Genomic DNA, 10382 nt, shown 5'->3' with positions numbered 1-10382 from the left:
CCAGGGGGAAGTTCCCAAAGGTGTGGACAGAGTCGGCGAAGAAGGAATGGCACGGAGGCAGAGTTCAGTTGATCAGCATGGTTGGGTTCTCTCGCCTGGTTCTATCCAGGATCTCCATCCAGGTTCTGACAGATATTTCTTAAGCACCAGATACTACAGAGATGGGTAGAAAGTCTCACATCTGTGCCTATCAATCAACTATTTCTGTAGAACAGGGAATATTGGTGGTGCCCCTCCAAGAGTACTGTAAGGGGTTTTTTAAAAAATAAAGATGTGTTGTTTCAAGGAGTCTGCAACCTCACCGGAAAAGACAAAACTGACACAACAAATAAAAACAAACAATAAAAGACAATGTATAATTAAGTGCTAAATTGTGTACTCTGGGCCAAGTGCTGTGGGAATTTGGAGAAGAGAGAAAAATCCATGAGCCAGAGCTCAACCAGGAAGGTTTGATGAAGGAGACCGAAGATGGATGTTGATGAGTGGGTGGGACTGGAGAAGCCAAAGAATCAGACAAAGAGGTAGGGTCACGGGAGAGGGAAGAGCCCCAGAGACTTGAGCCAAGGATGAGGGACTGCAGGGTGGAACAGGAAGGAGGGGCAGCCCTGATGGGTTCTGGGATGCTGGAAGGGAAGTTTCTCAACAATGGATAGATGGATGGATGGATGGATGGATGGATGGATGGATGGATGGATGGATAAGTGGATGGACTGACAGGCAAGAGGCACACCCAGAGTGACCCAATAGCAATAATATTTAAAACAAGAACTCGGGAGGAGAAAATGGCATTTTAAAAATGTTTTAATATCTAAGGAATTCTAAGCACTGTTCTTTACTTCTACAACAGCTTTTCTAATACAAGAAATAGTTATCAAACTTCAAAATAGACAGATAAGAATATAAAACTATAAACATTCATATCACTTAAGGCTGACAGTAAATAAGAACATTTTAGAAGAGAATTTCTGTATACTCTTGCAGTTCTAAACTTACACACTTGTTTCAGCTCCATCATGGCCAAAAAGATAATATATTCGAGAATAGCCAAGAGATATCTTTAAGTTATGCTTTTTTTCCTTTTAAATCCAGCATCAGTGCCCCACATAAAGATAACCACAAACTCAGAACAAGGTAGTGGTTACTTCTAGAGAAAAGTTTTCTAAAGCAGGGGTTGTAAAACTAAGACCAGTACCTGATTTTATATGGCTCATGAACTAAGAATGGGTTTTACATTTTTTTTAATGGCTGAAAAAATTATTAGTGTTTCCTGTGCACCAAACAATATTTCAGGACACATAAAAATTATATGAAACTTACATTTTCCAAGCCGGCATGGTTCAGTGGTTGAGCATCGACCTATGGACCAGAAGGTTGCAGTTCGATTCCCCATCAGAGCACATGCCTGGGTTGCAGGCTAGATCCCCAGTGTGGGGCATGCGGGAGGCAGACGATCAATGATTCTCTCTCATCATTGATGTTTCTATCTCTCTCTTCCTCTCCCTCCCTCTCTGAAATCAATAAACATATATGTTAAAAGAAACATTTCAGTGTCCATAACCAAGTTTGGTTGGAACAGTCATGTGTTGTCTGTGGTTCTTTTCACACTATGATGGCAGAGTTGCGTTATTGCCTAAAATATTTACTCTCTGACCCTTTATTGAAAAAATTTGTTGACTTCTAAAGTATGGAAACCTAATAGTTTTTTGTTTTGTTTTGTGTTGTTTTTGCCTACAGCTGATCTTTGGGTTACCTGGGAGGGGGCAATATGGAGAATTCAGTTTGAGCTTCTGAATTTTCATGAGTGATACTGAGATACTTCATATTGTATCTCAAAGATTGGTGAACTTTAAAAAGTACTTATTGAAGGACTGACCACTGTACAGTAGCCCCCTGTTGTAGGTGGCAGGAATGACACTGGGTGTTAGACCGGTAGGGTAAGACCAGACCTGGGTTCACCAACCTCCATACTTGAGTTCTGGCTCAGAAAGAATTCAGAGCCAAGACCCAAACTATAAGAAAACATTTATTGCCCTGACTAGTTTGGCTCAGTGGCTAGAGTGTCGGCCTGTGGACTGAAGAGTCCCAGGTTCGATTCCAGTCAAGGGCATGTACCTTGGTTGTGGGCACATCCCCAGTCGGGGGTGTGCAGGAGGCAGCTGATGGGTGTTTCTCTCTCGTGGATGTTTCTAACTCTCTATCCCTCTCCCTTCCTCTCTGTAAAAAATCAATAAAATATATTTTTTTAAAAAGAAAACATTTATTTGTAAAATCATAGAGGTAGAAGAAGTAATTCATACAAGAGATGGGCTGAGGAAACAAGTTGTGGAAGCAAAAGAAGGGCCGTCGGAGCTTGGGAGTGAGGAAAATAATGGTAAGGCGCCTAGAGGGTGGAAAAGGGGAAAGGGAAACTGAAAAGGGAAAGGCACCAGCATGCTCCCTGGAGGGAGAGCCCTCTGGGTCCTCCACCCTAAGTGTTTTAAGGGTGGAGATTTTAGGGGAGGTCACAGGGGAAGCTCTTAATTGAATATTCAGCAGCTTTCCAGGTGTGTCCTTTCAGGGTCTAGGTCTCCACTGATTGGTTGGTGGCTGCATCAGGCAGGGGGTCATTATTCAATGCAGCTGGTCCTGAGGTCAGCCATGGGGTTGCTGGTCTGGTTTATTGCTTTTCTCGGCCTGGAGCTGAAATACAACTGAGGTCTAAATGTTCTCTCAATGGAGGAAAGGTCAGGGGATCCAAACTGCATGACCATCGATATGCTAGGGATGAAGGCCACTCTGGGGGCAATGCCCACCCTACAATTGTCCTTTGCTAAGCACCTGAGGCTTTCCACCCTGGAGACCTTCTGTACCATCATCCTTGCTCTGCTCATGTCTGTCTACCACACCCCCTCACCCTTGATCAGTTTCCCTTTCCATGGTTTTAGTTACCCTTGGTCAACCATGGTCCAAAGATATCAAATGGAAAATTCAAGAAATAGACAATTCATGAGCTTTAAATTGTGTGCCGTTCTGAGTAACCCTGCCAGGCTACCTGAGAGGTAAATCTTGCCTTTGTCCAGCGTCTCCCTGCTGGATTAGCTCCTCGCCCCTCCTTCCCCCCGCCATTAGTCACTCAGTAGTTCAGTTATCAGATGACTGGAGTACCTTCACGTTATCTACAAGAAGGGTGAGTACAGTACAATAAGATATTTTGAGAAAGATCACATTCACATAACTTTTATTACATATATTGTTATAATTCATTTTATAATTGGCTATTGTTAACCTCTTACTGTGCCTAATAAATTAAGCTTTATCACAGGTATATATTTTCTTGCATATAGGAAAAAACGTAGTATATATAAGGTTCAGTACTATCTAATCATTTGTTTGTCTGATTTTACCTTTTTTTTTTCTAGAAGTGAAGAAAGGTAGATCTTTAACAGTGGGAGTGGGAATACTATTCCCCTGGCAGCATATTTTCATGAGAAAGTTTCCTCTCTACTCCCAGAAGGGAATATTGATGAAATAACATTGCCACTTCTCACAGCTCCTCTCATTTACTCTTCTCTAAGGAAGAAGTGATAGGAGGGAGAAGAAATTGATCATTCTTGGCTCCAACAGTGTCTCTATGTCCCTCTCCGTCTCCCTATGTTCCTCTCTTTTTCTCTCCCTCTCCCTCTCTCCCGACCACCACCACCCCTGAATTCTGCTGCCTTCAGAGGGGACTCCACTCCATCCCTGCTTCTGCATGCAAAGTACACCTAGTTTGGGGCCACTCTCTGTTCCCACTTGCAGGACCTGATGGGTATAAGACATCAATTTCCTTTCAGCTTCCTAGGTAAGGGCCTATTTTGTAGATGCTCTCTGAAGTGGGGAGGGAATGGGGTAGAGATAGTAAGAAGAAGCCTGATTGTGGCCACAAGTCCAATCCAAATGTCCAGTCCAATTCCAGCAACAATGAAGCTGACATATCCCAATGGACCTTACCCAGTTCATTCTACACTCATAGAGAAAAAGAGGGGTTGGAATACTTGCACCGTCATATGCCCTACAAACCACTAATAACAATGGAATCTTACAAGTTACAGTCTACCATAAAACCAGTTTTGAACATAAAATTATATCCTGTACCCACCGTGTGTGTGTGTGTGTGTGTGAGAGAGAGAGAGAGAGAGAGAGAGAGACCTCTTTTTTCATATACCAGCTCCATCCTCTGAAGAAAAAGCTTGACAAATTGAGAAGGTAGCTGCTCTCAAGCAACAAACAGCTTGTTCTCAGCAGCCCTGCTGGCCTCTTATGTAAGTTATCAGACAGTTCACCTCTCTCCATGGAATGAAGCCTTTGGTAGTCCTGGGAATGGCTGAGCAGAAACGTTAAAGCTTTCTGTGCACTGGGAAAGCCCAATAGTCATGTCAGACAAACTGGAACCAACAGTTCGCACTACTCATTAACAATAGCAAGCTGTCTAACCTTGGGAAGGCAGCTTCCTGCTTTGTTTCCCTGAACAGGATTTTAGATAGTAATTATCCTAGCCATATATTTTCACGGTGCTTTTGAAAATCACTTATAACACTCAAATATACTTCAGAGTTTTTTTCTATGTTTTAAGGAATTAAAAACATTTCTTACTTATTTAGCACTTCAGTCATAAATTTGAGAAATTATTATTTATTAAATTGATAAAATTCTGAAAATCAACTTTTCAGAAGCTATTCGTGTTTCTGAAAAATGTGGGGTTCACTAAATGAGTCAGGGTAGGCTAACTACTGAAACAAACATAGTAATGACTTATTTCTTGCTCATGTCACAGTACAATGGTCGTGGATGGGGGTTGTTCATTCAAAGACACCCTCTAGGAGCTCCTCTATCCCCTGGGACTCCAAAGTCCTCCACTAGATGCTCTGCACTTGACAGTTATAAAAATAAAGGAGCTCAGCAAAGTTGGAGAGAGTGCATGGAAGATTGCTTTTATAGTGGAGTTTATGGGGCAGGGCCAAAGGTGGGACATATCTTCCTGCTTTCTATTGATTAGAGCTGAGTCATATGATCATACCAAACTGCAAGGGAGTTTGGTATGGGAAATGTAGTCAAGCTGCATACCCAGGAAGAAGAAATGGGTTTGGGGAACATCTAGCCAGATTCTGACATAATTACCATGTAAAAATGTCAGACCTATTGTAGACACTGTTAATTCACTGCCAAGATTCCTGTCACCAGGCAATGCACCTTCAGTGAGTGTTGTCTGGTAATGGCACACAACTGCTACTTTCTTTAAAGACTGGAGCCAACCTGGAGCCATTTCAGGTTACAACTCCACACTCTCCCCGCCCCCTCCTGCAGAGCAACCCATAGCCAATGGCTAGCTAACAGGAAGTACAAAAAGCTAGCCCCTTGCCTCAAGGTGAAACCAACTTTACAGTACAAATCATGTTCCAGAGAGCCCTGTGGGGTGAGGTAGGCAAGTCTCCAGCTGAGACATACTTACTCAGCTCTTTCCCCTGCCCCATCCGGCTTCCCTCACTGAGAGCTCTCCCACAACAGAGCACTTAAATTCGAATCTCCATTTCAGTTTCTGTTCCCAGAGAACCCAACCTGAGTCAGGATTTTACATCAGAATAATATGTCTCACATCTCTTAGAAAAAGCATGAGCAGCACAAGTTGATCTGTAAATATTTAAGTGATTTCAGTAGAGTATACTAATAGTCTTACACTCAATAAACAAAAGCCACTTTCCCAGGGCTGCAAACAGAATCATTTTATGGTAAATATGGATTGTGGTCTCATTCTTCATTTTTTCCTGCCCTTTTCTATATTGACCAAGTTGATGTGACTATTGGGTCATCTAGGATCTAAGTCTCAGCCTTGCAAGGTGTATCGCTTCTTTGAAGGTATGGCAACCCATGGGAGAGGGCAGGTACATAAATCACAATTCCAATTAACTAATTTACATCCACAGCCATATGCTCTTTGAATCATAATTCTCACACACCTAGCATTTCCCTTCTATGTGCATAAGTTTTCTCTGGAGATACATTTTTATGTATGTATGTATGTATGTATGTATGTATTGAGGTGGGGGTGGTAATCCAAATTTTATTCTCCAACCGTCAGCATCAGCAGGTAAAACTACAGGGCTTTCTCTTATTAACTTAACAATGAGAAAGCTGCTGGTATGTGTCCTCTGTAACAATATTCACTTCACAGTGTAAATAGGTACTATTATTGTGTTCACGTACAATTCTAGAAGGTAAGGCACAACTTGGCAAAAAAAATTAAATTTATTTTTTGGATCCTAAAGTCAGGTGCAATAACTCAAACTTTTGAGAACAGTCTTTATCTACATTCCATATTGAAGGGGAAAGACTCCTCCACACAGAAATTGGGGTCTTTCTTTCTTGTTCCTCATTAAACCGTTACAGCACTGTTTCATCATTCACTTAATATCATATACACACCAAAAAAAAACATTAGAAAAATCACAAAAACATCTTGAACGTCCAGCTGCTCTCACCAATACATCAACTCTTAGGTTTAAGACATGGACTAGGAAAACTTCAGAAGTCGTAAAATAGGAAGAGACTAAGGCTACAAAAATAAAAAATAAATGAGGTAGATAACAACGCTTACATACCCAGGACTTGCCTGTTCCAACATTGTAGCCTTCATGCAATACTCATGAAGAGACATCTTCATAATTATTTGGCATAAGCTACATCAAGAAAGTTTTTATTAAAATTAGTATGTGAAACTCTGGCTGGGTGGCTTGGTTAGTTGAAGGAGCATCCTCCCATACACCAAAGGTGGTGGGTTGGATTCCCAGTCAGGGCACATATTTAGGTTTGGGGTTTGATCGGGGCCCATACAGGAGGCAACTGATCGATTTTTCTCTCCCACATCAATATTTGTTTCTCTCTCATTAATAAAAATATATCCTTGGGTGAGGATAGTATGTGAACCTATGAGAAAACACGCCCTTCTGTGAGTTTCTTCAAGAATGAAAACCCACTTATTTGATAGAATAAGCATTGGTGAACTAAACTAAGTCACTTGAGGTCCCCTGCTCGGGTGCGTGCCCACCTGTTCTGGTGTTCAGGAAGAAGGTGGCATCTGGAGAGCACAGGGAATAATACATTGGCACTCTTAGGGTTCCAAATGAACTGTGTTTCAATAAGCAGCAGCATATACATTGATTCCCTAAGGACTAAAATCAGTCCATTTGAGGGTATCCTACTTAAGATTCCAAGGTTAAAGGAATTTTGTAATTCTACAACATTAGTTTTTATAAAGGTACATTCAAAAATGGGGGCGAGGGGAGGCCCCAGCTGGGTAGCTCAGTTGGTTAGAGCATCATCCCGATATGCTAAGTTTACAGGTTCCATCTATGGTCAGGGCACATACAAGAATAAACCAATGAATGCATAAATCATTGGAATAATTTCAATGTTTCTCTTTCTCTCTCTCTCTCTCTCTCTCTCTCTCTCTCAAAATCAATAAATTTCAAGGAAGGAAGGAAGTATATAGCATCCCCTCATCCCAATTAGACTAAGCAGTTGTCTTTTACATTGTGATTCAGTAAGTTCCAACTTGAATCAAATGACAGTCTTTGGAAATAGTTAACTCTATCTTGTACAAAGGTTTTATGTACACAGTTGGTTGCAAGTAACAAAGCTACTTTACAAGACCTACTTCTTTCCAAAATTTAAAAAAACACCAGTCTGTAAGATTATTTTTGTTTTGTGTTATTTTCACAAAGCAGCATAGCAACATTGTGATTGTAGGACTTTGCTTGAGTTGGTAGTCACAACTGTAAACATCGTTTGCACATCAGTAAAAACAAACAAACAGAAGGAGATGGGTTCTAACAAAAAAAAATAAGAAAGTCCAGTTCAAGAGTGGTCACTCTACATTTCTCCAGGTGGGCTCTCCTGTATCTTAGCTTCCAGTAAGTGAGGGGACTAGTGTTTGGGAATGCTGTCAGCAGCACCTGGTTTTTCCACATCAGCACTAACAGCTGACTGAGAGCCATCTATCTTGGAGACAGTGGTGTTACCCACAGCAGAGCTTGCTCCCTGGGAAACTAGGAGAGTAGAGAGATCTACACTCTGGATCACTGAGCTATTGTTGGTATTATTGGCCAGACCACCACTGAGCATGGTGGTGTACTGGTTGCATACAACAGGGTCCACATTCACTGAAGGGACCATGGTTTCCTGGGGAAACATTTCAGGGAGCCTCTTTCCATCTGTTCCTAACAGAACCATGGTGTTCTCAATACCCTGCTTCCTCCCACAGTGTGCAGAGCTATTGTTGGCCCCATGCGTCATATAGTGGGCTTCCAAGTTGTGTTTGGTGATGAAAGCTTGCCTACATATGTTACACATGAAAAGCTTCTTCTCCCCAGTGTGAGTCCACTCATGAATTTGAACAGCACTGGCCAATGAGTTCTTCCTGAACTGTGTGTGGCCATGTTGCTTGTCTTGTTGGCATGACTGAGCTGCTAACGAAGATGCCATGCCTGGGGATATGGTTGTGGGTCCAATTGCACCAGGAACTTCAACTTTGACATATGTTGGCTGAGCCTTGGCAACTGTTGATGGGAGACTGCTCCAACCTTCCATATCAGTGTGGCTGTTCTCTGAGCTCTCTGCTTTGCCACCAACATCAGGAAATTTGGACTTGTTGCTTTCTGCTTTGCCATTGGCTGGGGTGATGGCCTGAAAGGATGTGACTTCCAGAATGTCTGGACTTTGGCTCTGATACTTCTGGTCTCCTATCACTGAGGACAAGTTGGTCAAGCCACCACTCTCCACCAAACCTTTTCCTCTGCTGCTCTGCTGCACAGCAGCAGGACCCACAACCAGGGGAGCTGTGATGCTTAAACCTGGCATAGGTGATGTCGAGTGGGTGCTCAGAGGAGGCATGGGGATCTTTGATGAGCTGCTAGGGGCATCCTGAGAGCCAACTTTGTCTACATCAGTGCTTTCAACATCATTGTGAAATATGGCACTTGTGCTGCTATTCTTACTGATCTTCATCGGCTCAGGATCCCTAAAGTCACAAGGATTTTTCAGAACAAGTGTGTTGAGAATCTGACCACCCATGTGCATCCGAACATGTTGCTGCAACATGATCGCATTGGTAAACTTCTTCTGGCAGATGGGACACGAATGCTTCGTCTTTGTGGATGTGTTGGTTTGGTGAGCCTTTAAGTGTGTATTCAGGTTGTGTTGGGTGGAGAAGATTCGGTCACAGATGTTACACTTGTATGTACTCTCCCTGGTATGGGCGTGGTAATGCATTTTGAGAGACCTTTGGCTGCTTAAGACACGGTGGCAAATGGAACATACTTTGGGGTTAGTGGTGGCCTTGTCATTGTTCTCTGCCAGCTTTTGCAACTTGAGAGTCTCTGACCCTGGCTTGGGTGCCCCTCTCCCTTGGGAACTACCAACCCTTGGGCAATTGTGGTTTGGCCCTACCCCAGAGAATCGGTATCCATCCTCACTTTCTGGAGGCCGGGGCTGAGGATAGTTGGCCAGTGAGCCACCCATTAGGTCCTTGGGTTTAGTCCCACAAGAGAGATTCTGAGGTAGCCCTAGGGACCTGGGGGTCCCTGAGACCAGGACAGATTTGTTAAAACTTGATTCATCTTCAGGGACAGGTACAGAGAGTGCATAGGGAACACCAATGCCTGTAGCCATTTTGTTGTGGAACTGGCCAAACAGCTGGGGGTTCGCTTTCACCTGGAAATGTTGATGAAAGTGCGCCTTGAGGTTGTCCTCTGTGGTGAACCACTGGCCACAGACAGAGCACATGAAGGGTCTCTCTCCAAAATGGGAACGGAGGTGGACCTGTAAGGAGTTATCAGTCTCAAAAACCTTGTTACAGTAATTGCATTTGTACATGTAGATGCCAGCCTTGTCTTTGGATTTGACATCCACTGGGGGCACACTGGATGGCCTCCCTTTCCGATTCGTGGATGGGTCTAATGCCACAGTGGAGAAAGGGCTCTGGGAGGGCACAGAGCCTGGGGCCTGAGGTATCAAAGCACCTGGGAGGTGGTTCGGAAGCACTCTTGACCCATCTGGCCTTGGGGCAATGAATACCAGCCCTGGGGGCACAGAGCTGGTGGTGGGAGGGATATTTTTGTGAGGTAGGCTGGCTTGTTTCAAGGGGCCCAGAGACAGACCTTGGACCTGCTGGGACACATGGCTGCCTAAGGTCTTCAGGGCATCAGGTCCCACCATGCCTGAGTGGAGGATGTAGGTGGCCCACCTGCTCATCCAAGTGCATATCTGCTCAGTGAACTGGATCTGCTGTAGCTGCTGCTGCTGTAGATACAGGACCTGCTCCAGGAACCATGGGATGCTGTTGGCACCAGGCAGGGGAGCAGGCAGGGAGG

General features: G+C 43.6%; 1 pseudogene; it reads right to left on the bottom strand.

Annotated features, from left to right (window-relative positions):
- Positions 1 to 7882: 7882 nt before the first annotated feature.
- Positions 7883 to 10382, bottom strand: part of LOC102758199 — a 3103-nt pseudogene continuing 603 nt past the window's right edge.

Source organism: Myotis davidii, unplaced genomic scaffold (assembly GCF_000327345.1).
Source record: "Myotis davidii unplaced genomic scaffold, ASM32734v1 scaffold604, whole genome shotgun sequence".
Classification (NCBI taxonomy): Eukaryota; Metazoa; Chordata; class Mammalia; order Chiroptera; family Vespertilionidae; genus Myotis; species Myotis davidii.
Note: the sequence above shows the minus strand (reverse complement) of the source record. Positions and strands in the feature narration are given on the sequence as shown.